Source organism: Euprymna scolopes, chromosome 39 (assembly GCF_053919585.1).
Source record: "Euprymna scolopes isolate OS-2025 chromosome 39, ASM5391958v1, whole genome shotgun sequence".
In the NCBI taxonomy this organism is placed as follows: domain Eukaryota; kingdom Metazoa; phylum Mollusca; class Cephalopoda; order Sepiida; family Sepiolidae; genus Euprymna; species Euprymna scolopes.
This window is the reverse complement of record NC_136520.1, coordinates 57,234,611-57,244,470: the sequence shown is the minus strand read 5'-3', so window position 1 is coordinate 57,244,470 and position 9,860 is coordinate 57,234,611. Positions and strand designations below refer to the sequence as shown.

The window sequence follows — 9,860 nt, the reverse complement described above, 5'->3', positions numbered from 1 at the left end:
TAATGATTATGACATCATGATAATCGCATGTAGCTTAAGTGAATGACTTTTAACTTCAACTTAGAGTGCTCAACAATAAGTACTGAGTTCTTAAAGGGGCAGACATAATTATTACTGTAATTATTTTTTAATATATATACGGCATAATCGCGTTGGCACACCGGTTTTCATCAGATCACCGAAGTTAAGTAACGTTGAGCCTGGTTAGTACTAGATGGGTGACCATTTGGAAATTCTAGGCGCTGTATGTGCTCTCCGTTTATCTCGGCATTTGTTTCCAGTCGACCTGTACTTCACTTGCCACTGGTATTTAACAATATCGTCTCAGGAGAGGTGTGGTTGGAGATTGCACACCTCCTGCCACAAATATTTCACGCGCAGGCAACCCTTCGTTGGTATCCATAGTCTGTCCAAGACTGATGGAGCCTGCTTGTATGTATATATATATATATATATATATATATATATATATATATATATATATATATATATATATATATATATATATATATATAAATTAAAGGAGATTAGAACAATAGTCTAAAGAGCAGAGTGTATTTTAATGTAATAGTGAAATTACTAGTTTAATTAAAATACAGGAAAGAAAAAGTGCTCGTTGTAATTTAGATATATAATAAGCTCGTTGTAATTTAGTTAAAATACAATCATATTACTAAATATATATATATATATATATATATATATATATATATATATATATATATATATATATATATATATATATCACACACACAGGCACAAACATATGCAAATGGACCAACACAAACGTATGTCTAAATGTGGCCCGGAAGATTCGTCTACGGAATATTCGGCCATTTTTGATGGATAAGAAAAATTGTGTCATTATTGTATAAATATGGATAATAAAACACATTTTATCACCGTTTTTGATGGATGCATTCTATTTAAAAGAAATTAAACTCCCTTATAATATTAAAAAAAAGTTTTTACTTATTTACTGTTGTTTTAAAACAAACAAAATCAATTTTTGTAAGTATCCGTTAGCTATATACGTTTTTAGTGTTTTAACTCATTTCAAAGTGTTTATTCAGTTAAAAAGCTTGTGTATATCACTCCACAATACGAAAGTGCCCTCACCTAAATTGATCAAGTAGGAATTATTTTTACACTAAGAAATTCACATTTTATGATGTTTTACTCAGCCATAATCTCCATGTATAATATTTTGATTGCAGAAATATCCCTCTGGACCAAAGTACCGTAGGTTTGCAACAGCAGATGCCACATTTTCCCCCTAAATATTAAGGCCTCCTACCGCGCCCAGGCAAGACCGAGAGGAAATATACACATTCTACAGATATTGTGTTTGCACCATTCCTAACTGGATCATAAAGCGTTGCCTTAAGGAGAAATGCTTCCCAACACCCTGGAAAACCTCATCAGTATACCCTGTATTTAAGAATTCAGGTTATAAATCATCTCTCTCTCAGTACAGACCAATGAGTCTCCTGTGTGTCTTGAGTAAGCTGCTGGACTCCATATTAAATAGAGAAGTAGTCAACTACCTCAGCAGAAATAACCTTCTTAGTGACATACAATATGGTTTCCGTTCTGCTAGATCTACAGCAGATGTGCTAACGTTTATATCTTATAGGATTAGTGAATCTCTCGACAAAGGCTTCATTTCTAGGGCAATTGCTCTTGACATATCAAAGGCCTTCGATAAGCTATGGCATAAAGGTTTACTTCACAAGATTTTCAGCTACGGTATAACTGGAAATGTTTTCTCTATAATTAAATAATTTCTCTCTGATAGGCTCATAAGAGTAGTGATTGATGGACAGAAATCAGAGTCCCACAGTATTAATGCTGGAGTCCCTCAGGGATCCATCCTGGACCCAACTCTCTTCCTGATCTACATCAATTATCTCCCAAAACACATACTTAAATCATTCGTTGACATCTATGCTGATTACACGATCATCTATGGCAGTACATTAAAGGCCGTAAATGACAAAGTTCTCTTTGATACTCTCTCCTCTGATCTTGAGCGCGTGGTAAAATGGGAGAAGATGTGGCTGGTTACTTTTAATGCATCTAAAACCAAGCTCCTATCTTTACATCATTAACGCTCTGATCCCCATCTGGCATCAATTGAAATGGATGACTCTCGTCTTGGTGAGGCTCGATATTTTGACAAGCTTCTGGGTTTGACCTTTACTCTAGATCTGAAGTCTGTTGCCAATGTCGCTGGGAAAATGGTAGGATCCTTCTACCGCTCCAGAAGATATCTCACTGCTGATGCAATTCTCTATTTATATAAAAGCCAAGTATGTCCAAGGATGGAGTACTACTGCCACATCTGGGCAGGTGCTGCTGAAAACAGCCTATCCTGTTTTGACAGAGTACAAAATAGACTTCGGGGCTTAGTGTGGGGTGCCTTTTTCTCTTCCCTGTAACCTCTCTCCCACAGAAGAGACGTTGCGAGCCTGTCTTTGTTTTATCGTTATTTCCATGGCAAATGCTCGTCTGAGCTCCAATCTCTGTCCCCCCCCCTTCGCCAATCTTTCGTGATAGATACATGTCAAGCTGAAACCACTGTCAATAATTTCCCCCACTCTATATCTGTGCCAAAATCAAAACGTAGATTCCATGAACAAAGCTTCTTTCTTAGAAGTGCACGTCTGTGGAACACTTTTTCGTTTGCCTGTATCTCACCTGACTACAACTTGGATATCTTCAAGTCCAACATAAACAAATTCCTGATGAACCGCCCCCTTAAGTAAGACATTTTATCAAATCTCCAATACTAACGATTACTAGGATACTATCCCATTAATTACTGTACATGTGATAACAATTACCCCGGAGTGGCTTCCGGGCCTTGATAAGTGGTGACCAGCATATAAAAAAAAAAACAGAATATAATCTTTCCATTTAACGATTAAAAAATAATAAATTCTCCCTTTTCAAATTCTACCCATTCTCATTGGTTGAGAGCTTACAATTAGCTTATTCCAGGATCTACTCCCTTCTACATAAACGAACGCCCAGAAATTTTCAAATATGGCGGTACTCTTTACAAAAGGCAATCATTTTTAAAAATAAACCGAATACAGACATAATAACTGCTCATAAACAGAAAATTAAACACTGATAACTTTAATCTTACCTATGCACACATTAACAACACGCTATTACCCCTCCCCCAAAAGACGAACTGTGAAAAATATGTACGGGTACCATTGTTTAATTTTCGATTTCGGAGCGGTTTAACGAATCTTACATGATGCTATTTTTTGTTTTCTTAACTTTGTTTTATAACGGGGAGTTTTCAAAATCATTTTTTACATTTACTTTTACTGTGGGCGATTAAAATTACTTACATATTTTCCTACGATTAGCTAGATTTCAATTATGTTACTTATCTTGTATGCATAGGTTTTCGACTATTAGAGATAGAGCGAGCGAGAGAGATTGAGAGAGTTGGAAAATATATACAGAGAGAGAGAGAGAGAGAGAAAGAGAGAGAGAAAGAGAAAGAAATAAGCGAGCGAGATACAAAGAGAGAGAGATAAAGAGACCATCAAAGAGAGAAAAAGAGAGGGAGAGAGAGAGAGAGAGAGAGAGAGGGGGGGATAAAACGGGTATAGATATTGTTCGCCGGGTAATTTTTATGCAGAAGAAACAAAGCATTTAACGTCGTCAACATTATCAACAACAGTTTTTATTTCCTCTGTCTGTCTGTCTGTCTGTCTGTCTGTCTGTCTCTCTCTCTCTCTCTCTCTCTCTCTCTCTCTCTATATATATATATATATATATATATATATATATATATATATATATATTCTTCCCAGCTCTCTCTTTCCCTCTGTAAATATTCTTCCTAACTCTATCTCCCCTCCCACCTCTCTCTCTCGCTCGCTTTTAAGGTTTTCTTTTTGTCGAAATAAAAAACAAGCATTCTATGGCGTTAACTTTATCTACACAAGTTTTTATTTCCTCTCTCTCTCTTTTTTTTTCTCTCTCTCTCTCTTTCTCTCTCTCTCGCTCGCTATATGCATATTTTTCTGACGAAATAAAAACACATTTTACGGCGTCAACACTACCTACAACAGTTTTATTTTCTCTCTCTTTGTCTCTCTCTCTCTCTTTCTTTCTTTCTCTCTCTCTCTCTCGATCGCTTTTTACATTTCTTTTTCTGCTGGAATAAATAAAACAAACAATTTATGGCGTCAACATTATCTACAACAGTTTTTTTTTTAAATCTCCCCTCTCTCTTTCTCACTCTTTCTCCCCTCCTTCTGTATATATTCTTTCCAACGCTCCTTCTCTCTCCCACTCTCTTCCTTACTCTCTCACTTGCTCTTTTCTCACTCCGAAATATAAGTGTTCGTGTGTTCGTTTTACATGCGCGTTGCTACAATAATTTACTATCACAAAAGCAAAAAAAAAAAAATCATCTACTTACTTTTCCTTCCGCCTTTACTTACTTATTCACAGATTGTCATGAAACAACAACTATAAGAGATGGAGATAACAGTCCGAAAAAAAATACACAAACTATTTTCTTTATTAATGACTTATAGATTTTTTTCTATAATAAAAACAACAGTTTGTCACACTAATTCCTTCTTAAAAAAATGAATTTTGTATTTTTTTTATTACACAAACTGAGCCACGGCAACACGGGAACGTCTAGTTTATAAAGAAGGGGGGACAATGCAATTCGAACTATGAAGATCAAAATGACACAGACATTGGATACAATGTCCTATTGAAATCTCTAAAAATTGTAAAAAAATCTGTGAAACTAAACATATTTATCGAGGCTTCCAAGATGCAATCGGACAGTTTTTTTTCTTTTCACGTAACACTCGATATTACTTGTTTTTTTTAACTGAAAAATGCTTTGAAATCATTTAAAACACCGAAAACGTATCTAGCTAGGTAGAAAGCAACATTTAGAAAAATCAATTTTGTTTATTATATTTTCAGCTCAAACAAGGCACAGTGCCACTTTGATGTAGGGGGCTACTATCAGGGACATATTTTGCAAGGATACTATGTAGGGAGTGTAGCAGCGAGATGTGCATTCACATTACGCTTGAACTTCTGCATGTCAGTACAATTAGTGAAACAGGAACCCGGAAGGGACGTCCAAAATCTAGCAGTTCTAGGAAAGAAACTATTAGAGTAGAAGACTTTCTTACGTCTACAGAGCTCTACTTTGTAGATGTATGACTTTGCTGCTTTTCGGGTTTGTCGGGTTATTTACGTCGAGAGGGTAAAAGGGCTTGTAGTTTGTCGGAGCATCCACCATTAAAATACTTGTAAAACAGGAAGAGAGATGCAACATTTCGTCCCATAGGACAGAGACTGAAGCCTAGATAACAGTTCAGGACCTATCAGGTTGACGATTCTCGTATGAGCCCTGGCCAGAAGTGAAAGACTAGTAGCAGATGTGACAACAATGTGACATACATGAGCGAATGGTACCCTTATATATGTACAGGGTACTTTCAGATGTAAGTAACTTTCCAGCACGGTAGAGAGAGAGAGAGAGAGAGAGGGAGAGAGAGAGAGAGAGAGAGCTCACTTTCTTGCAGCAGCCTTGATAATGCTCTCGATGTATCTGTCCCAACTCATTTTCTCCCAGTACGTTAATCCGCTTTTCGGGTAATGTATCCATAGCAATTGGTGGTGGAGAAGGTTTCTTGTAATTATTGAAAGAAATAAGCTTACTCCCTGCCATTCATTTTGTTCCCATTCCACTACAGATTAGACGTCTTCCATTGCCTTAGATATGTATTCATTCGTTTTGTCCTCGTGCCTGTTATAGAGCATGGCGTCATCAGCAAATTTACCTATCTCAGAGACAATTTTATCTGGAAGGTCATTTATCTTCTATTCTCTTCTTTCTTCTTCTATTCTATCTTATTCTATATAAATAAAATGAACTCATTTTTTCCCGTCTGATTTTGACATTAATAGGATTAAAAATCAAGATATTTCATGCAAATATAATATGCACAAACGGCAGAACAATATCTGAGGTGTGTTATAGGCTTATTATTTCTCAAATTCCTCGATAACCTTAGATTTCTATACTTTTTCTGCTGAGAAGTCACGGCCAAAATCGGTTAAGATCAATGGAAGTGGTAAAATATTTTCTCTCTAATAAATTCCTCCCCCTGCCACCACTTAACACCGTTTGGGGATCGTTCACAAGGAACAGTTGAGAAGAGAACACCGGTTTGGCTTCGTAGTTCTTTCATGTGAAGTTATTTAAAATCACTAAACTAAGCTGCAGTGCTCTGTGGCGTAGTGGTTTACGTGCTGGACAATTCACATTATATTTTCACGTTCGCGCCGACCTACCGTAGTCGTTTTTTTTTTTTTTCCTAAACAACTGGAATGGACTTTTCTTGGTGGCCGAACTGTTAACGTTGAAGATGTTTTTTTTTTCACACTTTATTTTCCTACTTTTACTCATGACTCCGGGTTTGATCCTTCCTACTTACCTACCATAACATTTTTTTAAAACTCCCCCCCCGTCCCGGAAACAAACACTCGGGCAACGCCGGGTACCCCCGCTAGTGAATAATAAAAGTCCAAGGATTTACTACTGAAGTACACCCACATTTATATCATATTGTTTAGGTGTACGACCATCAAGAACAACCTGGATTCTTCTCTTATTTAAGAAGGATTTAATTATGTTATATCTTCATCCAGTGATACCATATGATCTGATTTTCCTGAGAAGACCATCATGCCATACGCTGTAAAAGTCTTAGATATAGTCTACTGCCCTCCCCTACTTGTTCCAATGTATGGTATGTACGTTCAGAGATTGCAGTTAGGATATCTGCTGAAGAACGGGTTGGCCTAAATCCATATCGTTGGTCAGTCAGAAGTTTAGCAATGGTAAGGTGATGGACTAGAGCTTGATTAATTATGGACTCAAATATTTTGGCGAAAAGAGAGAGGAGGCTAATGAGTCGATAATTTAATGGGTCAGTTCTTTCGCCAGAATTTTTGTAAACTGATACTACAGAAGCAGTTTTCCAGCAGCCAGGAAAGCAAGATTCGTTAAGGTATTTGTTGTAAAGTTTGGAGAGGCCTGGAGCAACCTCAGCGGAGCAGTTTTTTTAATAGTATAGCGGGGATGAGATCCAGTCCACATGCTTTCGAGATGTGTAGGTTATTTTTTTTATTATATTATACACTTGAGAAGGGGTGATTTTCATATCATCTAGTGTGGTTTGTGTCCACAAAGGGAAATCAGAGAGGGGGTAATTTTCTGAATCCAATGTCGAGTTTGAAGCAAACCGATTGGTAAGCATGTTAGCCTGCTCGGTTGCTGTGCAAACAACCACATGATTGTTGGATAGTGGGGGAATTGTTGATTGCCCATTATTTCAAACAAGAATATAGATTTTCGAGAAATCACCAGTTGCTAATTTATGCGCTTCGATGTATTTTCTGGTGGTTCCGGTGTATTCTCTCTTAGCTGTCTCTATTTCTTTCTTAGAATTACTTCCAGCTTCTATAAACTTTTGACCCTTTGTACTGGACTTAGGTCGGATAAATCTGCGGTTCCATACTGCGCTTTATCTGCTTTAACACAACAGTAAATAAGTAAAAAGAACGGTGATGAAATCTATATTTATTCAGTAATGGCTCAGGTTTCTTATCTAACAAAAATGAACGAATCATCCGTGGCTTCCTTTCTAGGGCAATTGCTCTTGACATATAAAAGGTCTTCGACAAGGTATGGTATAAGGGTCTACTTCATAAGATTTCCAGCTACGGTATAACTGGAAATGTTTTCTCAATCATTAAATCATTTCTCTCTGATAGGCTCATAAGAGTAGTGGTAGATGGACAAAAATCGGAGGCCTGCAATATAAATGCTGGAGTCCCTCAGGGGTCAATCCTGGGCCCAACTCTCTTCCTGATCTACATCAATGACCTCCCTAAACACATACTTAAATCATTCGTTGACATCTATGCTGATGACACGACCATCTACGGCAACACATCAAAGGCTGTAAATGACAGAGTTCTCTCTGATTCTCTCTCCTCTTATCTCGAGCGCGTGGTTCAGTGGGGGAAGATGTGGCTGGTTACCTTTAATGCATCCAAAACCAAACTCCTATCCTTACATCATCAATGCTCTGATCCCAATCTGGCATCATTTGTGATGGATGGCTCTCGTCTGGGTGAGGCCTCGTGTTTTGACAAGCTTCTGGGTTTGACCTTTATTCCTGATCTGAAATGGAACACGTACATAAAGTCTGTTGCCAAGGTCGCTGGAAAGATGGCGGGATCCTTCTACTGCTCCAGAAGATATCTCACTACTTATGCAATTCTCTATCTATATAAAAGCCAAGTACGTCCAAGGATGGAATACTGTTGCCATATATGGGCAGGAGTTGTTAAAAACAGCCTATCCTGCCTTGACAGAGTACAAAATAGACTTCATGGCTTAGTGGAGGATGCCTTTTTCTCTTCCCTGCAACCTCTCTCCCACAGAAGAGACGTTGCGAGTCTATCTTTGTTTTATCGTTATTTCCATGGCAGGTGCTCGTCTGAACTTCAATCTCTGGCCCCCCCTCGCCAATCTTTCACGAAAAACACCCGTCTAGCTGAATCCACTGTGAAAAATTTCCCCCACTCTATATCTGTGGCTAAACCAAAACGCGGATTCCATGAACAAAGCTTCTTTCTTAGAACTGCACGCCTGTGGAACTCTGTTCCGTCTGTCTGCTTCCCACCGGACTACAACTTGGATGTGTTCAAGTCCAACGTTAACAAATCCCTAATGAACCGCCCCCTTAAGTAAACACTTCATCAAATCTCCACACTAACGTAATGTACTTGCAATAACCCTTATTCCTGAGTGGCTTCCGGGCCTTGATAAGTGGTGATCACTGTGTAAAAAAAAAAGCACCAAAATTGAAATTTGTCAGGTTTGCTTTTGCAGCCATCTTGAAAACTGGCAGCCATCTTGAATTTTCTTATGGCTAACGTTCTTTTCTTTAAATGTATGTTCTGAACATCATTTGGGCCAATTTTGGTTCTTTTTTCACTAAGTGAAAGATGCTTATAAAATATTGAGATAACTTGCTCCACTAGTAGTATTTGTTTACTTTACTAAGAAATTCACATTACGTAATGTTTTACTCAACTAATGTTGAAAGATTATTTTTAAATTTTGACCCACTTTTGACCCCTTCGAAACAATTTGAACCGGTTTAAGACGCATGAAAGAACGGCCCGTAAAAAAAAAATCAATCATTTGAGGCCTCTAGCACCACTCTGCGACTTTTAGTTCCGGAGGAGATAGAGTTTGAAGATATGGAGACAAACAGACAAACATCATTGTCGGCGGCTGATTTCTCGTATCCGAGAGTTTCAGTTTCCTCTTCCCTCAGTGTTTGGATCGCAGATGGCTTCTCAGACCAATCTGAGCATGGAATTTGCGTAGGCAGAGAAGGCAAGCAATGCTTGGCAGGGGGGCGGGGTTGTTGTTTTTGCTTGCCTGCCTTTGGATCTCTACCAGTCTTCTTCTTTCTGCTTCATATCCTTGTATGGTACCGTGTATGATCGATTAACGCCACAGGCACCGATCCAGAGCTGTTGTTTTCCAGATGTGAAGATCAAATCCGGAGATTTTTTTAGTTTGTCCTTGTATCGCTGTAGAGGGCGACCGATAGATCTATTTCCTGTGGCTAGCTCCGAGTACAGGGTTTGTCGAGGGAGCCTGTTTTCATCCACTCTGAGGATGTGCCCCAACCAACGGAGTCGGTGCCTTATGGTGGTGGCCTCAATACTGCAGATGTTTGCTCTCTCAAGAACGCTTGTGTTAG

General features: G+C 38.2%; 1 pseudogene; it reads left to right on the top strand.

Moving 5' to 3' along the window:
- Positions 1 to 134: 134 nt before the first annotated feature.
- LOC145264063 (5S ribosomal RNA) lies at positions 135 to 251 on the top strand (annotated as a pseudogene).
- The last annotated feature ends 9,609 nt before the right edge of the window (positions 252 to 9,860 follow it).